Source organism: Vicugna pacos, chromosome 13 (assembly GCF_048564905.1).
Source record: "Vicugna pacos chromosome 13, VicPac4, whole genome shotgun sequence".
In the NCBI taxonomy this organism is placed as follows: Eukaryota; Metazoa; Chordata; class Mammalia; order Artiodactyla; family Camelidae; genus Vicugna; species Vicugna pacos.
In genome coordinates this window covers 22,726,447-22,750,930 of record NC_132999.1, presented here as the reverse complement: position 1 = coordinate 22,750,930, position 24,484 = coordinate 22,726,447, and the positions used below count along the sequence as shown (strand labels likewise).

At 38.3% G+C, this 24,484-nt stretch overlaps 2 long non-coding RNA genes across 3 annotated transcripts in view; one reads left to right on the top strand and one right to left on the bottom strand.

The window, feature by feature from the left end:
• Positions 1 to 24,484, top strand: part of LOC140700897 (uncharacterized) — a 262,804-nt gene that overhangs the window by 170,088 nt on the left and 68,232 nt on the right. The gene's annotated exons all lie outside the window — the stretch shown is intronic.
• LOC107033205 (uncharacterized) lies at positions 544 to 12,582 on the bottom strand. Its single transcript, XR_012079638.1, has 3 exons — positions 12,247 to 12,582; positions 6,893 to 6,914; positions 544 to 859 (listed from the first exon to the last, which is right to left on the bottom strand). It is a non-coding gene; the product is annotated as an uncharacterized lncRNA (long non-coding RNA).

Genomic DNA, 24,484 nt, shown 5'->3' with positions numbered 1-24,484 from the left:
TGTAATAAAACCCTGTTCCTCATGACTGCATCCCTCATGTATCCTAAAGGTGTATTTATTATGAGTGTTTTAAAAAATTAATTGTCTTTGGATAGACACTTTAGTGAAGAAATACTGAAGGTTCAAGCTCTGGTTCGTCAAATATGCAATCTAGGAAAGTCACTTAGCTTCTCTGAATTTGTTTTTTCATAAGCAATTAAAAATGTCTTTTTTCACTTCATGCTTTTTGAGAGAATCAAGTGAGAGATTGTAAATGGAATTGCTTTGTAGATGCTTTAACACACAGATTACAAGAATTATTATGCTGATGATAATGGTGATAAATTGCTTTTTTTTGAGAAATAATAAGTGAAAAAACTCAAGGGATAACATCAAATTATTCCTGGCTTGTTGACACTTAATGGTGACAGTGTGACCCCATGGATTTCCATGGAGGGGAATCTTAAGTGTTGAGGAACTTCCTCTCATCATAGTGGCAAGAATAAATATAAGAAACAAATGAGAAACCCAAGGTGCCTGCATTTGCAAAAAGCAAAGCCACAGTTCATTTTCAATTACATTATTTTCAGTCATATGCAATTACCAAATGCAGTTAGGCCATTTGTTATGGAGAGAAGAAAAATGCAGCATCAGTTGTATTATTTTTAGTGACAGTGGAGTCACTGAATGCAAAGTACCATGTTACTTTTCTCCTAGTTTTTGTTTCTGTGAATTGATTTTCACAGCTGAAAAGAAACATTGCTCTCTTCCATGCGGGTTATATTTTCCCAAGTTTCTGGGCTTGTACTGGAATGCAGTTCATCCATCTTCCATGACATTCCAACCTGACTGCTTCTCTGATAGCAGTATCTGGGGTACTCTGTAAAATATAGAAGGCGATCTTGGAAAATTCAGACTAGCTTTCTACTGCATTGGTGAAAATTTAAAAAAAAAACAAACTTTGACTAAATACCAACTTTCTGAAATACTGTAGAGGATAAAATTTTCCAGTTACACTCCTGAGACCCAAGCTGTAACTCCTCTACTTAACTAACTTTAGCAGACTCCATTTTCCTCATCTATAAAATGGAAATACAATAGAACCTACCACATAGGGTTATTGTAAGTGTTCAATGTGTTAATATATCTAAATGACAAGAATATGGTACCTGATAAGCGTTCAGCCTATAGTGTTGATTATGAGATAGAAATGATGGTGTTTAAACTTCATTTACCTTTCTGTTAATCAGTTCTACAGACATCTTGTTGAGTGATTTCTGTGTGTCAGGAATGAAGTGAGACTATGAAAAAGTTGAACTGGAAATATTTGTCCTTCTTTCTCAATATTTCAGCTCTAATCCTCAGTATTTTGAGATTCTGTTTCTCTCCTGTTTAATCCCTTCACCAACACTGCGCCCCAACTCTTTATTTCTTTTTATCTTTCCTGGAGTGTTTCCAGAGACTCTGAAATGGTCTTATAACTCTTACCTGACCCCTTCCAATACACCTTCCAACTCTGATGCAAAAGAGAACATTCTAAAACATGTCTCATTCTGTCACTCTCTTACTTACAAGTTCCGTTTCTCTGCCTTATCTAGAATAAAGCACAAACTCTTAGCATGGCATCAGTATCTACTTAAGACATAACTGCTGATTCTCCAGTCGTATTTCTGACCACATTTTCTTATATGCATCCTATCCCAGGAGCTTTATTGAAATACTTAAACCTTTAGAATATGTGCTATGTACTCTCATTTCCCAGTGTTTTATGAGGACTAGTCCTCTTGCCTAGAAAATCCTTTCTTGAGCACAGTCCATTTTAAGACTAAATTAGTATTTCTATCCTGCATGCCCTCTGCACTAAGTATGTCTGATTTGAGCATGGGACACTTTGTATTTGGTCTGTTTATTCTTCAGCCTCCCAACCTATATTGCAAATCATTTGATGTTTCTTACTATTACGGTATCATTGTCCATTTTTCATCCTTTATGTCTGTTAATATTTACTTTATCTATTTAGATGCTCCCATATTAGGTGCATATGTGTTAACAAGTGTTTTGTCCTCTTCTTGTACTGCTCCCTTTATCACTATACAATACCTTTCTTTGTCTTATGTTATAGACTTTGTTTTAAAGTCTATTTTGTCTGATATGAATATTCCTACCCCACTTTCTTGTTGTTTCCATTTGCATGAAATATCTTTTTTCATCTACTCACTTTTATTCTGTTTGTTCCTTTAGCTCTGAAGTACATCTCTTGTAAGCAGCATATAGATGGGTCTTGATTTTTTTTTTTATCCAAAAAGGTACTGAATGTCTTTTGATTGGTGCATTTAGTCCCTTCACATTTAAAAAGATTTTTGTTAGATATGTATTTATTGACATTTGTTATGTGGCTTCTGATTTTTTTTTGTAGTTCTTCTGTTGTTTCCTTCTTTTAGTTTCTTCCCTTGTGTTCTGATGATTTTCTTTAGTGATATGTTTGTGTTTCTTTCTCTCTAGTTTTTGTGTATTGTAGGTTGTTGGTTTATGGTTACCATGAGGTTCATTATGTTGACCTACAACAATACCTACTTGTTTTAAACAGATAGTCATTTAAGTTCAAAGCACAGTCTAAAAAATCTACATCTTTTACTCTCCTCCTCCATATTTTGTGTTTTTGATGTCACATTCTACATCTTCATCCCTGCACTGATTATTATAGTTTAAGTTGATTTTTATAATTTTGTGTTTTTCATACTAGCTTATTTAAGTGCTTGATCCTCACTTTTTACTATTTTACTTTTACTAGTGGGATTTTCCCATTCCGCTATATATTTACTTCTTGTTATAGTCTCCTTTTCCACTTGCAGAAGACCCTTTAACATTTAGGGTTTATTTAGTATTGATAAATTCTTTTAGTTTTTGCTTGTCTGAGCTGTTCTTTTTTTAGGGGGGTAATTAGGTTTACTTATTTATTTTCAGAGGGGTACACTGGGGATTGAACCCAGGACCTTGTGTATGCTAAGCATGCACTCTACCACTTGAGTGATACCCTCCCCCCTGAGATGTTCTTTCTCTCTCCTTCATTCCAAATGATAATCTTGCTGGGTAGAGTATCTTGGCTTGCAGGTTTTTTCCCCTTTCAGCACTTTAAATATATCATGCCACTCCCTTCTGTAGATTACAAGATTTCTGCAAGAAAATCAGCAGATAGCTTTATGGGAGTTCCCTTGTATGTGACTTTGTTTTTCTCTTGCTGTCTTTAGAATTCTCTTTAACTTTTGCCATTTTAGTTATGATATGTCTTGGTATGGGTCTGTTTGGGTTTATATTTCTTGGGACCTATGCTTTCTGTACCTGAGTATCTGTTACCTTCTTCAGGTTTGAGTAGTTTTCAGGCATAATTTTATCAAATACATCTTTGAGCCCCTTCTCTCTCTCATCCCCTTCTGTAAACACTGCAATTCAAATGCTGGTATGCTTAATGTTGTCTCAGATGTCTCTTAAATTGTTCTTCATTTTTTAAAATTTGTCTTTATGTTTGCTGTTATGATTAAGTGATTTTCATTATTCCATCTTCCAGATCATTTATACATTCTTCTGTATCACCTAGTCTGCTGTTAATTCCTAGTATATTTTTCCTTTCATTTATTGTATTCCTCAGTTCTGACCTGTTCTTTTTATATTTTTAGTCCCTTGTCACTATTCTCATTGTTTTCATCTATTCATTCAGTTACCATTCTTATTACTAATGCTTTGAACTATTTGATAAATTGTCCATTTCTGCTTTATTATTTTTTTCAGGGGTTTTCTTTTTCTTTCAGTTGAAACAAATGCCTGTGTCTTCTCATTTTGCTTAACTTTCTGTGTCTCTATGAAATCAGGTGAAACAGTTACTAACTGCAGTCTTGCAGGGGTGTCCTTATTTGGGAGCATCTCTTTGCAGCCTGCCTGTGCCCAGTGGCTTTGGTGGAAGAGGTGGATTTGATATGAACAAAGACACATCTTTCTTCAGGGTGTGCAGGCAGCTGTTACCTTGGTAGGATGTGGGGCTGGAGATGGAAGGACTAGGGCCAGATCTAGGAATTTCTCTTTGACTCAGAGATCATTACCACATTATCAGGGTTGGGGTCAGGTCCCAAGTTGCTGGAGCAGAAGTGCTAAGGGTGGTGTCCATGCTGGCTTCATTCCCTTTAAATGTGTGCTGTCCCCTATCCCAGCACCAGCATTCTTGCCCTGGAGCAGTGCTGGAGTCAGAAGGGCTGATGCAGGTACTCGGCATGGGTGTGGGCACAGGCTAGGGCTACACTTAGTGACCAGACTACCTCTGGTGCACTGTCTGAGTAAGCACCAATAGCAGTTGCCCCTGTCCTAATTGGATGTCTGGTTCTGAGCTGCCTTTTTTCCCTCCCAGCTGAGCTTTTCCTTCGTTTGTTGCTGCCCTCACTCTGGTGAGCAGTTATGTCGCAGAACAGGCAGGGATGGTCCTGGCACTCCACATAGGGCTGGGCATGGACTATGGTTGTCCGGTCACAGAGATCTGGATGGCTTCTGATGCACTGCCTGTGTAAGCACCAGGAACGGCTGCCCTTGCCCTGCTTAGAGGTTGCTCTGAGCCATCTGTGTGCCTCACAGCCAAGCTTTCTCTCCCCTTGGGCACTGCAGCCCTTGCCCCAGTGTGGAGCTACATCATGAAGCAAGTAGGGTGTGAGCAGTCACTTGACTCAGGCTGGGGCACACGCCAGGGCAGTCACAGGAAATTGGCCAGCATCCTGTGCTGTTTCAGCCCACCCTCTCTGCCCTGTTGCGGAAGTAAGCAAGCATATGTGTGCTCCTAATGAGTGGATTCCAGGCTTCCTAAAGCCCTCATGTTAATCCCACTGGCCCTCCAACTAAACAGGGAGACTCTTCTTGGTCAGAATCCAGGGCTGGGGCACCCGATATGTGGTTCAAACTGCTCACTCCCCAGGGAAGCTCTCTGCCCATGTAATCCCCCTCCTCTTCTGAGTCCCTTCCCAGGGGCACCAGTCCAGACCTGATCATTTCTTCCCGCTTCCTACCCGATTCTCTGTGGATTGTTTGTATAGGAGTCTTTCTGCCAGTCTCCAGTTAGTTTTCAGTGAGAATTGTTCCACATGTAGATGTATTTTGTATGTGTTTGTTGGGGGAGGTTATTTCCATATCTTCCTACTCTGCCATCTTGCTCTCTTCCTCTAAACTTATGTAATGTTACATGTCAATAGATCGCCATAAAGCTGAATATGTGGGAAGAAAAGCTAGCCTAAGCAACTGCAAATCTGGCATTAAAACTAGAAAGTCTCTGACTTGGTACCACAGTATCTGACATTTCTCTTAACCTGCATTTGACTTTGTTTAGAACCTATCTTGTTTTTTTCATCTTCCCTGGCTGGATTGGGTATCAAATTCCTTGGATTGAAATAGGATAATAAACCTATTACTGCTCAAAAAAAACTGCATTTAAGATCATAATTTATACAATTCTGTTGGACAAGTATTACAATGACAAAAATATGAAATACAGATGTGAAGTTTCTATTATTAACAGTAATAGCTATTCTAATATCATGAAAATATTACTAGATGACAGATTTATGTATAGTAGAGAAAAAATATATATAAATATATGTGTATGTATTTAATCATATATATATAATTGAAATTATTTTCTTGGCAGATAAGTAATAAGCTTAAAATAAAAGCATAACTCATTAGGTAATTTTGGTAAGATTCTCTGCCCACTGCCAAATTGTTCATAAATCCTACTGAAATCAATTACTTAATACACTACCTTATATCAACTACACAATTTCTATTCTTTTCCAAATGTTTAATATCTTTTTCTAAATAAAATATTTCAAAAACAGAAAAGTTCAAGTTCTCATCAAGTCAACTGTGGCTCACCACGTATATACCCAATAATTCCCTAAATTTGTGTTTGGGCTCAACATGTTACAAAGTACTTTAACGTTAAATTTCATTTGATACTTTCAAGGGTAGGTACCCTGTGTCATCAACTTGGGAAGTCATAATGGCTAGAATAAACTTATTGGCTGAAATGTTTGTTAAACTGGTTTTCAATAATCTATTTATTCTCCTGTATTAAAGGATATTTTTCCATCAGTTATTCTAAATTTTTCCTAATTGTCTCTGAGCTTTTGTATATGCTATGTACTATCCTGATAAAAGAATATGGATTTAACAAGTAGTTGGTTGATTAATGTCTGTTTCTTTTACTTGTGTATTTTCTCCTTTGACAAAGCCTCTGAATTATAATCTATATATATTAATCTTGCTAAGGCTCATTTCCCTCACTTTTAAAATGAGTAAATAGTATATAACAACAGTATTCATTTTAAGATTTAAAGAGCTAAGTCATATGAAACTCTGAGCACAGTGCTATGTAAAACTGAGCAAAAGAAAAAAAGAAATGATAATTATTTTTCTCTTTCAGCAAATAGATTGATTCCAATCACTTCAACTATTTTGCTGTGTTTGGGGAAAATTATATAAAGTAAAAGAAGTATATATTTACATCTCAAAGTTAATGTGAGTGGATTCTAGGTGACAGTCTAGTGACTTCTCTACTTTTTTAGTAGTACTCAGCTTTTTAACTTTGTCTTCAAAAGGGCTACCTAGTGGTTTGGCAATTCCATTAACAAAAGGCAAAATTAGGTGTGGAGAGATCCAAAGGCCAGTAGGTAGGCTGCAGAGTGGCTCTCAGGAGCAGAGATGAGGTAACACTGTCATGTTTGTGGACATTTTGTTAACCACAATCTTCATGGTTATTTATACAGTGTGTTTACTGAGAGTCATAAGTGATGAAAAATGTGGAATTTGGGCTCAGAGTAACTTGGGTATAAATCCAAGTTTCTCATCACATTATCTGTTTTATGTCAGGCAAGATACTTACTGCTTTTGGTCAGTCTCCTCATCTACAAAATGAAGATAATAACACAGTTGAATTTCACAAAGTTTCATTACATAAAATCACACTAAAATATACATCATCTCTTGCACATAGTGGCTATTCCCCTGATAGAAGTCCCTTTCCTTTCTCAGACTCATCGTCATGATCCCCTCCCTCTCATCCTTCCACATCTATCAAATTGCCTTTAGCACCCAATAATCTGGCTCATAGTATCTCAGCCTTATTACCTGGTCCCAATACCTCTATTGAATATCTGTGTATTATAAAGAGGAAAGTAAACCACATACACACAATGAAACTGGCAAAGATAGGGAGCTTTGTAGTCAGATACATTTGTGTTCAAATCCTGGCACCACTACTACCAGCTGTAGATTTCTAAGAAAATTATTTCACGTGCGTAAATCTCAGTTTCATTATTTTTAAAGTGATTTATGTGAACCTACTTTGTGTTGGTAAAATTGGGTATAGTGCATGTAAAGAAGCTGGAATAAAGCAGAGATAGCAGCCATCTTGACCTTCTTATTTGGTCTGTTTCCCCTATGATAGGCAGATTTATATATGTAGGTATTAAAATAGTACATGCTTCAGTGGCAAAATAGATCCAAAGTCCAGCTCAGGAGTGGAGGGCAGCTTGGATGGATTGGTGAAAGGATTCATAGCAAAATGGAGTTTTGACTTAAAGTATTGTGTGTCAATGGATCAAGTCAGTCAACTAACATGTGGGATAGCCCGGAGCTTGGATGGTGCCTTAAAACAGCTGTGAAAGTGCATTCTTTTTTCTTAACATCAACTGGAATTGTTTAGCCAGATGAAGTGTTTACATTAACCAAAACGCAATTCTGCCTGCATAGCTACTATTAATTGGATTAGATGCAATCTGGCCATCGAGTCTTGATTTACTATGCATGTAAGTCAGATGGCTTAGCAGCACAGACAGGCAGATGTTGTGGGAAAAATGGGTAGACTTTGACCAACAAATACTTGATCCCCTAAATGTGATTGTCTTGTTTGTAGACCATTCATTCACTAGACACATATTTCTAGGGTGCCTGCCATGTGTCAGACTCTAAAATGGGCCCCAAAAATGATGAATATAGAGTCCCTGCCCTGAAAGATCCCAAAACCATGTCAGGCTGTCAGATTTATAAACAGACAATCATAGTACAGAGAGGTGAGTGCAATGTTTGAGACATGTCCTGGCGTTCTGGAAGTACAATGAAATTCCTGATTCATCCTTGGAGGGCTGGAGAAGATCTCAGAACCAAATCTTGAGTATTAAAAGAGAGTTAAGAGTTACGAAAGCCAAACAGAGAGAGAAGGCATTCTAGGCAGAGAGGATACCATGAGCAAAATCCCAGTGGCATGTAATGTGTGTGCATGGAAAATGTTGCTGTGAGAACATGAATGCATAGAGTAGAGTAATAGGTATAGAAGTAGATAAGTTAGATGATCTTGGAGGGTTTTGTAGACTGGGTAAAGGATCCTAGAAATTATACTCTAGGAGTACTCAGATTTTCAAGCTGGTTTTGCATTAGAGCATGTTGGTGATATATGAGAAATGCATTTGAGGAAGAATGAAACAGTGGATGTTATACTGGTACCACTGAGAGATGATAAGAGAGGAAATATAAGTAGGAATGCATAGAAAGATTCTGATTCAAAAGAGATTTAGGCAAGGAAATCTGGAGGGATTTAGTGATTTATTATGTAATAGGATTGAGAATAAGACAGAAGTATGCATGACTCTGTTTCTAGATTTAGTGACCAATCACTTGTGTAATTGCTTGTTCTATGTCAGTTCATTCTACTACATCATAAACTTCATGACAGCAAGAACTAGATCTGTTCATCTCTTGACATATTTACAGCATTTCACATAGTAGTTCCTAGCACATATGGATGCTCAATAAATGTTTGTTGAATCAGCGTATAATAGAAAATGCAGGATGATTAAGTGGTTTAAAAAGGGGAAGGTGATGAACGCTACATTAGATATGTTGGTTGGGAAATTTCTATGAAACACGCAGATGGAGGTAAGTAGCAGGTGTATGTGTGTGGTCAGGGAGGACCGGGTCAGAAATCACTGAAATTCTCTGTCTGATGATTAGTTGCCTTTTACATCAGTAGATCTCTTCTTCACTGGTGATCAGTTGAAAGCATTTCGTGGTTGGTCAATTGATTTTTTTTTTCACTCGATTCATTTCTGAACAGAAACATTTCTTTAGTGCTTAGGCTAAATGAGATTTTCAACTATACTGAATTAGATTCCTGCTCTATTAAAAAAAAGAAAAACACTATACAATCTGGGGAATAAGTCTGAGTTCCAGAGGTTTGGTTATGAATTTTAATTTACCTCAGTAATGCTCTATGTTAATCCTGAAAGGAAAAAAATAAACATATCCTCCCTAGAAAGGTAGGGAATAAAATGTTGAAAAGCAAAATAACTGAACTGGAAACTGATGATTTCACGGCAAATGTTAATTTGAGGTATATCCAGGAAAATTTGGAAGTAGCGGTATTTGAAGCCACAGCAACCTGATAAATAATACCTGATCAGAGTGCCAGATCCCAGCATTAGGACAGCAAGGCTACAGAATCAGATACGACCTAAGTCTGAGGTCATCATCAAAGAAGTTTCACCTGCAGGGCTAGCCCCACCCTACAGGGAAGGGCTGTAGTTGATTAGTGATGTCTTCCATGGGCATAGGATAGGGGTCATGCAATCGCCTGCACTAAAATAGACAAAAGCCAAGTGAATATAGATTGGGGAAAATGTATCAGTGAAGCTCAGGAAGGGCCTTAAAAGGCATTTGATGGTGGGATTCACACCACAATATGCATGCCAGGTAGACATCCCCTGGAGCCCTCTAAAAATGAAGGCACAACTCATAAAATGCTGGTTTTATCTTTGAAAAGCTTGACCATTAGAAAGTTCTTCTGTAATCTGAGGGAAAGCAGGCTTATTTTAACCTCTGTCTGTTGCCTCAAGTTCTGCTTTTGATGATACAGAGTAAGCTTAATCTTTAAGATAAGCTAATAGCCCAAAGAAGAAGTCCAGAGGTAACTGAATTTTCCAAATTTTCTCTTTAAAAAATAGCATATTTTTGATTAAATATTTTCTGTGTTGACTAAGTAATCAGAAGCTGTAGAGTCTTATCTCCTGCTTCCTAGTTGGTCATATTCTTTTTAATTATAGGCTATTACATTTAAGGGATTTTAACCAAGCCACATTTATGGAGACCTACTATGTGCTCAGTATTGGACTTGGCTTTTAAAGAAATGTCTCATTGTCCTGCCTTCATGAAGCTTTTCATATACTATGCAATGGCACTACCTGCTCTTCTTTTGTCTGGTGCTTTTCTAACCAATAGCCTTTACAGACAGAAGGTTCCCAAATTAGAAGACCTAAGGGAGTTGTCTTCAGAAAAGACCCTAAAAAATTGTCTTATTCCCACTGAAAGTCAGTGAGTTGATCCAGGTGTATCTCTGGGTTCTCTTCTCCTACTCATTTTCCTTTGATCCCAAAGAGGAATTCATTATGCTCTTGATGTCACAATGACTGGCACTCTTGATGAGGTCAAAACCATAGGCACCTCCTTATTAAAAGGGAGGCACATTTTTATATCACGTATTTTGACTTTCTCTGGATCATGCCTGATTGGCCCAGGGGAATACATCATGAAAAACAGACAGGAAAAGAACTGAGTCATAGTAGTGGCAGAGAGCCTCAATGTAAGAGTGAATTGATGCCTGCTTTTAAAGGGAGAACTACTGAAGTGGCCCTTTCAGCTACTAGAGGTGTCATCTGACTACTGGAATTATTATTCTGTCTTAAAGATACCTCCATCTTTATGATGCTCAGACATATGATTGATACTCCTACTACCTATGTTCCATTTGTATACTTACAGGATGCATCTACATTCATACCAACTTTTGAGACAAATGAGTCTATTTCTTATTTGGCCACAAAAATGTATCTAAGGCACATTTACCCCCAGATTATCTTAGGCATATTTAGTCCAAGCATGATGGGGAGTAACTCATGCAGCATCTTGAGAAATTCCAGTAAGAGAAGATTCCCACACACAGCACTATGCCCTAAGGAATGACTTGACAGATGACTGTGGCCAAAGAAGAACAATAAAACCTGTGATCCATCTCACATAGAGAACATCTGAAGGCTCTTGACATGATAAGTTTCGGGAAATAAAAGGCTTAGGAGCCAATGCAGCTAACTTCAAATACGTAAATATAACACAACATTGTAAATCAAATGTACTTCAATTTTTTAAAAATTAGATATAAAAACGGAGCCTCAGATTTGTTCTATATGTGTAAAAAGAGAAGAAATAAGGTTATTGCATGGAAGCACATGAAGATGGATTTTGTTTAAATGTAAGTATTGTGACATTTCAACCTATTTCAACATTATGACCTACCTACCCCAATCTGCTCCCCAGACGCAGGCCCTCCCAAAAAAGAATGGACGCTCTGCTTGAGTTAGTCAGTTCTCTGTCACTACAAGAGTTTTAAAGAGGTTGAGTGTCCCTTTCTTTTTCATCCTGGAGAGGTTGTTTCTGCATGTTTGAGAATTTGAAGGAGATAAGTGACAAAGTTGTTTCAAGTCCATGTCTCCATATCAAATGGTTTCTAGTTTTTAAAACAAAGAATTGACCTCAGGAACAGATTTTCAATTTTAAAGTTATTGGGTAAAATAAAAGCAGTAATTCTACCAGAAAAGTTGGACACCAACAATAATCCATAGACAAGAAAACCAAGTACCATCTAAAGAAAATGTCCCACTGGGGTAAGGTCATTTGTCTCTATGATTTACACAGCTGTTTTTTAATTCTTAACAGATATTGAAAGATTAAAAGAATCTACATTAGGGTCAAGAAAGTGTCAGAAAAAGCTTCTTTTAGATTGTCACTATGTTGGAGATGGAAAAGAATATTGAGTTTAATCTATACACTTTGGGGTGCTTTGTAATTCAAAATAATATTAAAAAACAGTATGTTTGATAGAGCACTTTAGACCTTCCTAGATTAAAAATAATCTATCAATTGTACCTTTATGAAACAAGCATTAGATTAGAAAGGACAACTTCAGTTGTAGAAGTTGTGGTTGATTTTAATGTAATCACTCAGCAGCTGAATAAAAAGTTAACTATGTCTGTTAAGGAAATGGTTATTGAAAATATAGAAAAATAACAAAGAAGAAATAATTTGGGAATTTGTATTTGAGTAGAAAGTAGCAATGAATACAAAAAAGAGACAAGGAGTATCCAAGTCATAAAGATTCTTATAGGCTACTTAAAAATGTTTGGAACTTACCCTGTGGTTCTCAACCCCTCCATCTCCCAGTGAATAAAATAAGTCTATATTTGGTTAGCAAGATAGCTGTTTAGCTCTGCCTCTTTCTATGGCATGTGGCTGCCACTGAAGGGTCTAGGCAGTAGAGAAAACACCAATATTTGTGCACCATAAGTAAATTCTCAAGGTTCACCAGGCTTCATTGCCCTTCTTCTTCATTCTCCCCTTCCTTCTTCCTCAGTCAATCCACTTTGAGACATAGGATAACGTAAATGTTGCAGTGGTGGTCTTTAGGAATATGCATACACATTGTGGCTTTCTCTCTTTATTGCTCCATGTGTAGTTGGAGCCAGTCACGTGACTTTCTGTGACCAACAAATTTGAATAGAAGTTATGTGCGCGTTGCTTTGGGGCCAGCATTTTATTTGCTAATAATGCTAAACCTTCTAGAACACTTTTCTTTCTGCCACAGCAACATCAAGTTTCCCATTCAGCCTAAGTAGTGAATAAGTACAGTTGGGGACACAGAGGGAGCTCTCTAGTTGACCCACATTGCACAGGCAGTATTGAATGATGAGGGCAGCGGGGAATCCACAAAACTTTCTTCTTGTACTCAACTGAGGGTTTGGTGTTTTCTTTGTACGGAAGCATAACACAAAAATCCTGGCTGATACCATTGTAGATATTGAACTTGGTTTCCTTAGGGAGTGTTGCCAAATGTGAAAATATTTAGGAAAGGTAGTTGAGGGAAGAGTCTCCCTCTGACACTCACCCAGAAAATTGAGGATTATGGACTCAGAAGGAAGATTGGGTAGAAGGCCTGTGACCTGTAGCTGCATTAGCCTCAGATGAAAATAGGGTGGAGAGAAAAGCAACTGAACCTCAAAGAAATATAAACATTAAAAAAAAAAACCTTCAGCAAGTTGTGGCACTAGCCTTATTCTACTTGACTAGAAAAAAAATATTTGGGTGATTGACGTGGGAAATTTGCTGTCATTATAGCTGTTGACATCCTACCTCAGTTTCTCTTAGCTTTAGTATCCAGAAACAATCCCATCCCCTTAGTTGCTGGTAGAAAATTATTATAATAAAAATCCAGACTGTTCCATGTAAGTGCAGGAGTGGAGAAGCAAGATTCTGGTGTCCAATTCCCACCGTCAAAGTTAGAGAGCTAACTTTGAGAGGGCAAAAATATTGTATTAAAATTAGTTAGGAGTACTTTACGTATAAAGCAACTGATTTTCAACCAAGAGGAAGAAAGTCTGGATTTACGGTTAAAGTTATTTCTGAGTCCTGTGTTGAGTAGATAGAGCTCCCATGGATATCAAGAGGACTTAACAAGTCACTTGGACAGAGCACTGACCTTCAAGCATGGGCATATTAATTTCAATAATCACCCAACACCTTAAAAAATGAATTAGAAAGGCAAGGCAGAAACAGTTTAGCCTAGTGGAAGGAGCACTAAAGAAGGACTCAGAAAGGCTGTGTTTGTCCTAGATCTGCCACAGATTAGCAATGTGACCTTGGACACGTCACGAGCCTTCATCAATACTCAGTTTCCCCAGTTGTGAAATGAGTGGGTTAGTACCAGATGATCTCTGAAATCCTCATAGCTTCTGTGTGCTGTGACTCTCTAACCCTTTGATTTGGTGTTTATTCCCTAGTCTGACATCAGCTAGCTCAAAAAAGTCATTTAGTATTTCTGGACTTCATTTGCGTTGTGAGAATAATAGCTTATCTGCCCTGAGGAAAGGGCTGGAACCCATTATCTCTCAAAGTCCCTTCCAGCCCTAACATATTTTTCTATGAAATAAATATTTCAGGAGCACGTTATTATGTCTATTAATGTTTCTACCAGTGGTGTTGATAGGAGCCATATGAACTGTGGCAGAGTGAAAGGGCTGGGAAGTAGGAGGGAGAAGAGGCAAGAAAGAAGAGTAAAGGAAGGATAAGTAAAGATGAGATGATGGAGAGATGAAACTAGTGAGTATAAGAGAGGAGAAAACCCAGCACTGACTTTTGCTTTGTCTGTCATTTAAGATGCTTTCCGTTACAAAGCAAAACAAAACAAGAGTAAAAAATAAAGACGACCAAAATTAAACTGGTTACAAATGGAGACTGTGCTGCCTTGTGAATCTTACAAGCTGAGGAATATGGCAGTTTCAGACATAGTTTGAACCAGAGGCTTATGACTCCAATCTTTTCTCCCAAATGCCCTTGGCTTTGCCTTCCTCAAAGGGTAGGTATTCATTCCTACACTGGGTTCCCTCATGGAGGTAAAAATGGCTGTAGCAGTTTCAGACTTCGTGTTATATCCATTATGCCAGCAACAAAAAGACGGCTTTTATTTCTGTATTTCAAAGGAAAGGTGATCTGTTTTACTCACAACTGAATTCTCCATGCCTAGAAGGTTGACATGCACAAAGGAAGCCCTGAATGAATATGAATTAAATGAATGAATAGTGCTTAGCTCTTAAGGCTTTTATAAGACTTAAAGTAGATAATGCATATGAAGCAGTGTCTGGCGTATAATAAGCTCCCAAGAAATGGTAGCCGGTTGCAGCAGCAGTGGTTATATAACAGGAATAATATTAGTGGAACAAGGGGCAGTATTGGAAGGATTTATTATATTCTAAAAGAAGGTTAAAAATATAGAAAAGATATAAAGTTCCAAAAATACAAGGAAAATTTTTATTATAGACATGAAGATGTAATCAGTCTTTTCTTTGAAAGTCTATATTTTCATGAGTTTAACAGTAATTCATATGTGTTGGAAAGATATAGCAGTTTCTAGAAATGACTAGCATTAAGGAAAAGCAGTTTGGGCTCAGACACAGAGTACTAGGTGAGTTAGCTTGGAGTTAATACAGCAGAAAAAAGTTAACAGCTGACATTTACTGAGTATTAACAATATGTCAGGACAAATGTGACAATATATGTATACGTTCATGTATAACTGAAAAATAGTGCTCTATACTGGAATTTGACACAACATTGTAAAATGACTATAACTCAATAAAAAAAAGTTTTAAAAACTGTAAAAAAAAAAAAAACAATATGTCAGGCACTTAAGACCTTAATATATAAGACCTTAAATATAATCATTTAATCCACAAACAAGCTTAGGAGGTAGTAATACTACTTTTCCCATTATCTAGATGAGGAAACTGAGATGCAGGACGATTATGTAACTTGGCCCCAGCTTATACAGCAAGAATCAGGCAAAGCCCAGGCCCAAACTCAGGCTATTTCCAGACCTTACTCTTAATCACTAACATCAACTTTCTTTCTGTTATATGGGCCTTTCATGAGGACCTATGACATTCTAAAGGACTTAATTTTTTTCTCTGAAAACAGTAGGTGGCCCTCGGAAGTTCTAGAAAAGAGAAAAAGCATCACATTTTTATTGAAGTAAATAAGTCTTTAATATTCATTAGCATTATCTTTGTAAAGAAAAAAATAGTTCAGTTTCCTTACAGAAGGCATATAGATAAGAACATGAACTCAGTAATTGAATTCAGCGATTAACAGCTGACAATAGCACAAAAGTTACACTATTTCACAAAACACAGCAAACATAGTTAAGTCCCAGTTGAGAGTATATATAGCCCTACATTATCACGAGTTTCTCAGCAAATATATATTTGGAGGCTGTCATGTCTTTTAAGTTTAAGCTTAAGCTGTTTTAGAAATTCTGTAGTACAGTACAGGGTCTGTAGCTTTCAGGGGTGCAAAATTTTGGGTTCTTTACTCCTTGGTCTACAGAGTGCCTTCTCCCCATCCTCTCTCTGTGGCATCTATTGGTACAGTTTGGAGGGGAGATGATGAACTAGATTAATTAGGTTTACTTACCCTCAATTCCATAGCTCATGGTGGTGTGGAAAGAACATGGACTAGGAAGTTGGCTAGACCTCAGTTTAAATCTCAGCTCTACCACTTTTTCACTGAGTGAGTACCTGGGTCAATGCAATATTTTCTGGGAGGCAATCTTACCATTTCCCCCTTTCATCCCTCCAGTCCTTATGTCAAAATAGTATTCATCAAGTGGGAACTCAGCAAACCATATGACCTTGAATTGAAAGAAAAATAGAATTTTTTTTTTTTAACCCTGGACAACGCCAGCCATGAACAGAAAGGCTATCACTTCCACCCACAACACAGGAGGGTGTATTGGCTTTTGAAGGAAGGTGTGGCTTCTTTGGAGCAGTGGTCTCACCTGGTGCATTTGGTCTAAGGCCCTGCATGGAGGTAGTGATGTGTATCAACACTGGCATTTTCCTCTAATGCAGCATGTTGCTGCCTGCCAAGTGGCACAGGCCAAGGGCACGTTACAGACGGACAAAATGATTTTGGAAAAAGCAGGCAGCTCTCCCTCAACTCAAGCTTATTTCAAAATCTTCAAGCCGAAGTATAACAGCAAAAATTCTGAACAAGTCTAGTTGGATTAGAATGATTTAGGTTTCTCTGATGATCTGGCCTGGTCTATAGGAATGAGTTTGGAAAACAATATCAGAAGATACCAGTGAGCTAACTTTCTCATTGCAGTAACAGTTGTCCCCAAGCTCAGCACCATTATTTCAAGTACCTAACACAATGTCTTGCATGTGATACATACTCAATAAATACTTACCAATGATTGAATGAATGAATGAATATTCTTGGTTGTCTGGTTTACGTAAGTCAGAAACTTTGGGATAAAAAAGAGTTTGATGTGAAAAAAGTTACGTGGCTTTGTACATTTGATTTAACTCTTACCTCATTCCCTCATTCCATATTCCATAGCAAATGGATCACTAATCCCTAACATTCTTTTTTCTGAAATATTCACATCTCCCCCTGAATTTTGGGCCTCGCCATCTCTTGCCTGACTTGTTCTGCTTTACTCACATCTCTTTCTCTGTACCTGCCTGCACGGCACCACCAGATGATCTGATCATGTCTTTTCCTCCACTTCAAACCTTTCAGTGATTCCCAAAAGGCAAGTTAGACTCTCTTGGTGCATTTAAATGCAAAAGAGCCCATCTTTCAGAAAATGATGCTTTTTCTAAGAGGCCTTGGTGGGCCAGGGCCACCCCACCTAATCAGCTGACTCTGCTCACTGGTATAGGAAAAGGAGCACCCACCCCCCCCAGACACTCCCCTTTTCTCACCATTATGCCAGCTATGGCCAAGGACTCTCTCTCAACATAGGTTATAGTTCTGTCACCTAAAAGGAAAAGCCAAATGCCATTTCCAGTTTCCCTTGGAAGCTTTGCATGAGGAACACAGCAGAGTGACTGATTTCAACTTTACATTTTGCTCCCAGCAAGACGGTATGCTCTGAGTTTTAAGCGCTGAGGGCCCAGCGAGCCCCCAAATGCATTTTCCCAGGCACATTTCCTCCTCAATTTTTCTAACCTCTTACCATCATGGGGGAAATTTAATCCATATGTTTCTGGGTCATTTACACTTAACTCATCAAAATGTTGTGCTGTAAGAGCGACTTGATGTCAAGGAAGCCTTGTGGGCCTCATTTATACACGTCTTCTCTTTGAACCAGGAAGTTAAGGTTTGCCAGAAAAAGCAGAAATCAACATTTTAAAGGCTCCCTCTTTTCCTAAAGTGAAACTTTAGAACGTCTTACAGTGTGAGAACTTCTAAACCCAGAACGCCGGGGTTTTATTGCCTAGACATCAGTGGGCCCTCTAATCCTTTTTCCTTTCTCTCCTTACCCCCTGCCAGACAGTGTGCCGCCATTCTTAAAGAATATTTGAGAAAGGAAGAGTTACTTGGGGAAGTGGGAGTGGGGCAGGGGCCAAACAATAGTGACGTGGAATTTCAGAATCCTGAAATTCAAAGGAAGTAATTGACTATGGAAGGCTTCATCTGTCACCCGAGAAAAACATCCCCTACTGACTTGCTGAGCTAATGGAGATGAGTGAAACACCACGTGGCTTCCCCTGCAGATGTCAATTAAGTCTGCTGTAATTGAGGTATCTCTGGTCACCCTAGACCAGTGCTGTCCACTAGAACATTCAGCTGAGATTGGAATGTCCCACATATGTGCTGTCCAGCACACTAGCCATATGCAGCTACAAAGTACTTAAAGCATGACTCTAGTGATTGAGAAACTGAATTTTTGATTTTTTTAAAAAAACAAATCCAACTGATAAAATTTGAATATCTAGTTGGCTTTATTAAGCAATTCATGAATTGGGCTGCCTCCCCTCTAGCAACCAAAAGAGTGCTCCAAATTAGAAGATTTTTATCAGAAGAAGGGGGCTATTAGAAAACAAAGAATTACCTTTTCTTTTTTTTAATTGAAGTATAGTTAGTTACAGTATGTCAGTTTCTGGTATACAGCATAATATCCCAGTCATGCATTTACAAGATATTGAATAGAGTTCCCTGTGTTATAAAAAAGAAATTTGTTTTTTATGTGTTTTTATATGTAGTGATAAACTTTTGCAAATCTCAAACTCCCAAATTTATCCCTTCCCACCCACTTTCTCCCAGTAACCATGAGATTGTTTACTGTGTCTGCGAGTCTGTTTCTGTTTTGTAGGTAAGTTCATTACTGTCTTCTTTTCTCTTAATTTTTTTCTTTTTAAAAATCCACATATAAGTGATATATGGTGTTTTTCTTTATCTTTCTGGCTTACTTCACTTAGAATGATGATCTCCAGGTTCATCCATGTTGCTGAAAATGGCATTATTTTATTCTTTTTTATCACTGAGTAGTATTCCATTGTGTGTGTGTGTGTGTGTGTGTGTGTGTGTGTATCACAACTTCTTTATCAAGTCATCTGTCGATAGACATTTAGGTTCTTTCCATGTCTTGGCTATTGTAAACAGTGCTGCTATGAACATTGGGGTGCATGTGTCTTTTTGAATTATAATTATTTTTAGTACAGGAAATCTTTTTTGAGAGGGGAAGGGAAGGGCAAGGGTTTTATTATGCAGATGCCTCTTCTTGGGTGGGTAGAGAGGACTCACAAGGCTGATAACCTCATTACTGCTGACCAGAAAATTCCAGGCTGATTAAGATTACATTTCTGCTAAAGGTCAAAATTGCAACTAGATGAGGCATTATGTCTGGGTTTGGTATCATGAGCTTTAGCACAGGTGACACCATTTTGAGCCTGTGTTTTTTCTCTTTAACAGTTTTGATTAAATTAAATTTTAAATAGTCACATTTGGACAGTGCAGCTGTAGACTCTACAGTGATGAAACAACCATAGCATCTCTTGTGTTTTAGCTAGTTCTTAAAATATGTAGAGCCTTTATAATGCAGCATGAATACATTTTTAGTATTAAAAAGTTAGCCAATGGGACTTTCTGAATAAGGGTGGAAAAACCTAACTGAATCAAGAATTTATTTATCAAAATCCAATAACAGAAACCAGTCCAAAGTTTCAGCTGGCTTTGTTTAGTAATAGGAATATTAAGAGGGTATTCTGTCTATTGTATGGAAAACAATTAGACTCAGGTAGCTTTATGATTACAAGTAACTGGAATGAAAAGCAAACAGGCTTCTTGGGAGTCGGTGCCCATGGGATGGCCCATGTTGTAGTTCTTTGTTCCTTTAAGCATTTTCAAATATTGATGAGACAGATAGATGATGCTTTGAGATGCAGTAGTCCATGTTCCCACACATGCATGAAGATTTCTCGGAAGGCTCATGACCATATCTAATAGTTTTAATATCGTGTCTTAAAGGTGGCCTAAGGTCTACACTCTGAAGCTCAAATTGTCAGAATAACCAAAAGCTAAAAAGGGAAAGATTAATGAGTCAACATACTGTTGGTCTCTTTCACGGAAAGAAACTTTTCTCAGGGGCCTACAAGCAGAAGAGTATTAAGCATACTGCTATGGCTAGTGTGACAACCAAAAAATGTCTTTATTTTCAACACCAAAGATTTTTTTTTTTTTACGCCAGTCACTAAGAGTTAAGAACTGTTGGAGCAATCCAATCCCCGACAAGGAACCTCTCATACTCCATTTAAAAAATTAGCCTGCTTTTCTCTCTACGTGTTATAATTCCAGCCAAGTTGTAGGAAACATGCTGACTGTTCTCAGCTAGTGAATATTTGGAAAAATCTCAAAGTCATTCATTAGGAGAAGTAAAAGGTATTTGAAATGCTTGGAAATGTTGAAGAAAAATTACAATTATGCTTGAGTCACAGGCTCACTGTATCTCAATTAATTTACTAACTAATTAACCATTTCTTGGGCTCCTCTTTAGGCAAGGCACAGTGCATAATAAAAAAACTTTAATTGAAGAGCTCCAAACTTCATTCATTCATCTGTTAATTCAGCAGCAGTTTGAGATACTGAGCTTTGTATTCCACTACGCTAAGCCAAAGACAAGAGTGCCTGTGTATGCAAGGTGCTCAGTCATTAGTCTTAGTCGATGAAAAATCTGGACTATTCAGTCTCAGTGTTCCTACCTGATTATGTCAAAGAAGCTCAACTAGGCAACCTTCGATTTTCACGCATGCCGTGGGAATGCCTTCTGTCAGTCACCACAGTTCAGCCATTCTTTTCCAGTTGGCAGTGGCCACGGAGCATGGACGATGCAGTGCTGAGTTGTGCTGCCTCCCCTTCCCTGGGCATTGCTATTAGGGAGGCTACAAATGAAAAATGTTTTGGAGAGGTCATAAATGGTGCTGCACCCACAGTTTGCTGGACATCTTCTAAATGGTTTTTCTCTGTAACACTGTTTGGCAAACAGAAGTTCTTTAAAATTATACTTGAAAATAGCTGTGATGACTTCCTTTAGATTCCCTCCTTGTTGCTAGGAGTTTTCTGTTCCTCTTTGGTCTGCCTCCATAGCTACTAGATTTTGGACATTCTCAGGGCAGCTCTGCTATTGGGAGAGGAGTTTGCATTTAGAAGTACTAACTATGGGCCAGAGACTGTTTTAAATGTTTTACCATTTTTTTTTAAATCCATTGACATAAAATTCCTATGAATTTTATTATATTTGTTATTCTCATTTTACAAAAGAAAAAAAAAAAAGAGGGAATGAGACTAGGAGAGGATAACCGACCCAAACGAACACAGCATGTAATTAAAGGAGCTAAAGCATAGCTTTGCTGCATGACCTCCTGTGTCCTGAGCTCATGCTTTCAGTCTCTCCCCTGTCCTATTACATCTTAGGCTCAGTACATAGTCTTCTTAGTGGGAAGTTATTAAGGTGACTTACTTTTTCCGATAACATGTTCAGAGAAGCCATTTCTAGAAAATTTGTATTTCTGGGGAAAAAAATACTAAAATCATGCTAAAGGATCATAAATATTTTGCTAAAGTCACAATATTTATATCTTTGGAGAACTGTAGATGAGATGACCTTTACAGAACTCTCACCTTGTTACCACGCAGAAGCAGACATACACTGTGGATTAACATATTAGTATTAATAATCACTTGTGAAGGTGGGCATTGATAAAGTCACTAGCTAAAATGCTAATTAAAAACTATAAAAATAGCAATTATTGAGTTATATTAGAAGCAGGAAGACAAGAGTTGAACTTGGTGTAAATTGTCTAAATCCTGTCATAGCAGGACACCAATGGATAATGTCTGAAATCGATAAGACAAATGCCCACATAGCATAGCATATTATTTAGATAGGGAGATAGCATTCAGAAGAAATAACTAAAAGTGGTTGTTAATAATTAAAAGTTATAGATTAGGGGTGGTGATGTGTGGGTCAGTAGACTCTTTTGATGTCCAAAAGGAAAAAACAAAAAATAGCTACTGTTGACCAGACGCTTACTCTCTGCTGCATAGGGTACTTTGTCACCTCTATCCCTGGGAGCGCAGAGAGAAATTCAAGGCCAGTCATTTGCAATTCCAGCAGGAACCAAATCCAGTTCCAGTCTAGCTTTAGACTACTTTCTCTCAGCATTCTGCTGTACCACCTTGAGGTCACACATGGGAACACCTTATAGGAGGTCAAGAACTGCAGGAACATGAGAGACAGGGGCTGTGATCTGCACACCTATACCTCGTTTTCCCAGTTACGGCCAGCTGCATCCTTTAGACCGCAATGTAGATGTGCCTTCTTCCTCTGAGGTTTCTCAACAGAATTCATCACCTAACTGGAGCCCAAAATCACTGCTCCTAGATGGACAAAGAATGAAACATACATAGCTGTAGAGTGAATTCCTGACTCAGCATAGAATAAATACCTGTTTGACAGATCCTTAACTTCTTTACAGCAGTGGAATGTGACACTGGAGAGGAAAAGAAGCTTAAGGAGAGCAGGAGAAAGATCAGCCTGATTGAGTGTCATTATTTGTATTCCCTGTAAAGATCGTAAGGGCTGAGCCACACATCAGAAGGTCCAAGGGTCCCCATTGTCTGTGGCTTGAAGTTTAATACTATTGCCAAGAACCAACTGGCATCAGTAACTGTTACCTACGAAACTGATGGAAAGTGTGTACTAAGGGGCATTCATCCATTCAGCAGGACCATAATTTTATGAAAGGTAGTTAGCATTGGCAGGTGAGCCATAATATATCTGACCTTCAATCATAAATCAAAAGCAGGTAGAAAAAACACTGGACAATATATCTCCTGCCACCAGGTTGCCCATAAAATACAGCATACTTCGCTGGGCAATCACAGATGGATAAAACAGCATGCTGTTTATATCATCCCTGAATCTCTGGGTTGGACTGAAATGAAAAGCTTTGGTAATCGTCCCACCCAACAAAGCTTTGCTCCTTGGGCGTACTGACATGTCAGCATCTGTTTTAATGCCACAGCTGCAGAACAATGTCTGAAACCACTGACTGCCCAAAAAAATAGAAGGCAGAACAGAAACAGCTTCTCCAAAGCCCCAGATGAGATGGTCCAAGTTTAATGATCCAAAGAGAGACACTGATTTGTTTCTTACCATATCAAAGGCAAAGAGATCATTTACAACTTGTAGTTCTGTGCCCTCATTCATCAAAGCTACATGTCTCTGTACCAGAGTTCATAATTTCAAAAGATGGGCTTCATTTCCCCATCAAAACTTTGTTGAGCATGCACTGCATGCAGGTGCCAATGATACATGGACATGTAAGACAATCAGATACAGCAGTTTAGGGCCTTACAGGCAGAAGACGACTGTATTGGAGAGGTAGCCACTTGATTTTCAAGTCTGTACTGCACATTTTGGGGCCTAAGAAGAGTATTCAGTTCTTTCTAGGAGTGAGGCAGGAAAAATCTCTACAGAAGTAGGGCTTATCTGAGTACTGTAAAATGTGTATGGGATTACATAGTAGAAAAGCCAGATATGAAAGTCTTTCCAGCAGAGGAAGCTACAAAAACGAGGGCAGACACATAGCATGTTAGGAAAGCTGTCAGCTGTTGGTATAGCTACAGAAATAGCCTGTGACGTGGGGTGGGAGTGTGAGATAACGCTGAGCAGAGGCTGGGGCTGGATCATGGAGAGGTTAGGCTAGTGAATGTAAACCCTGTGATTCCCAGGGGAGCCACATGAAATTATAGATACCTGGACTCATGCTGGGAGATTATGATTTACTAAGGCTGGGAAAGGGGGAGGGCAGAGAACCTGTATTTTTCAACAGCCCTCCACACCAAGAACAACTAATTCTAACGCAGCCAGTCTTTGAAGAGTTTAACCGAGGGAGAAATATAATCTGATTTATACTTTAGAAAGATCATTCCGGGAATAGGCTGGAATACAGATTTGAAGGGGTAAGGACTGAAGCCAAGGAGACTCTCTTAAGTTGTCATTGTATTGCCACACATTTGGGAGGTAAAACTAATGCTGAGAGAGGTTAAGAGACTTCCCAAAATCAGTGTAGCTGGTAACAGCGGCAGAATTTGAAACCAGATAGTTCTCATTCGAAAATCTGAACTTTTCCATTATGCTCCTTTATTCACCCTGCTGCTGCAGGAATGCTGCTGAAGATGGCTAGGTCTTAGCCTAAGGTTGGAAGCAAAGGAAATCAACTCTGGCCACTTAAACTCCAAAGATAACAAGCACAGGTGATCACAGAACACAGACCCACACTGGTTGGAACTAAGCATTTTTGCTGATTGGAATTCAGTTCCCCAGCCTGCCTGTAATTCAAGTACAGCATAATTAAAACTCATGTAATTGGCATCATATACCGGCAGACAATTAGAAAAGTGGTACATACATGAGGCACATTTTCCTCTAATGGCTGCACTGTGATATGAAAGATGAATTGAGTAAATAATGGCACAGCCAGAAATTACAATTTAGCCTTTCACTGAACTAGGCTCTCTGTTTGCA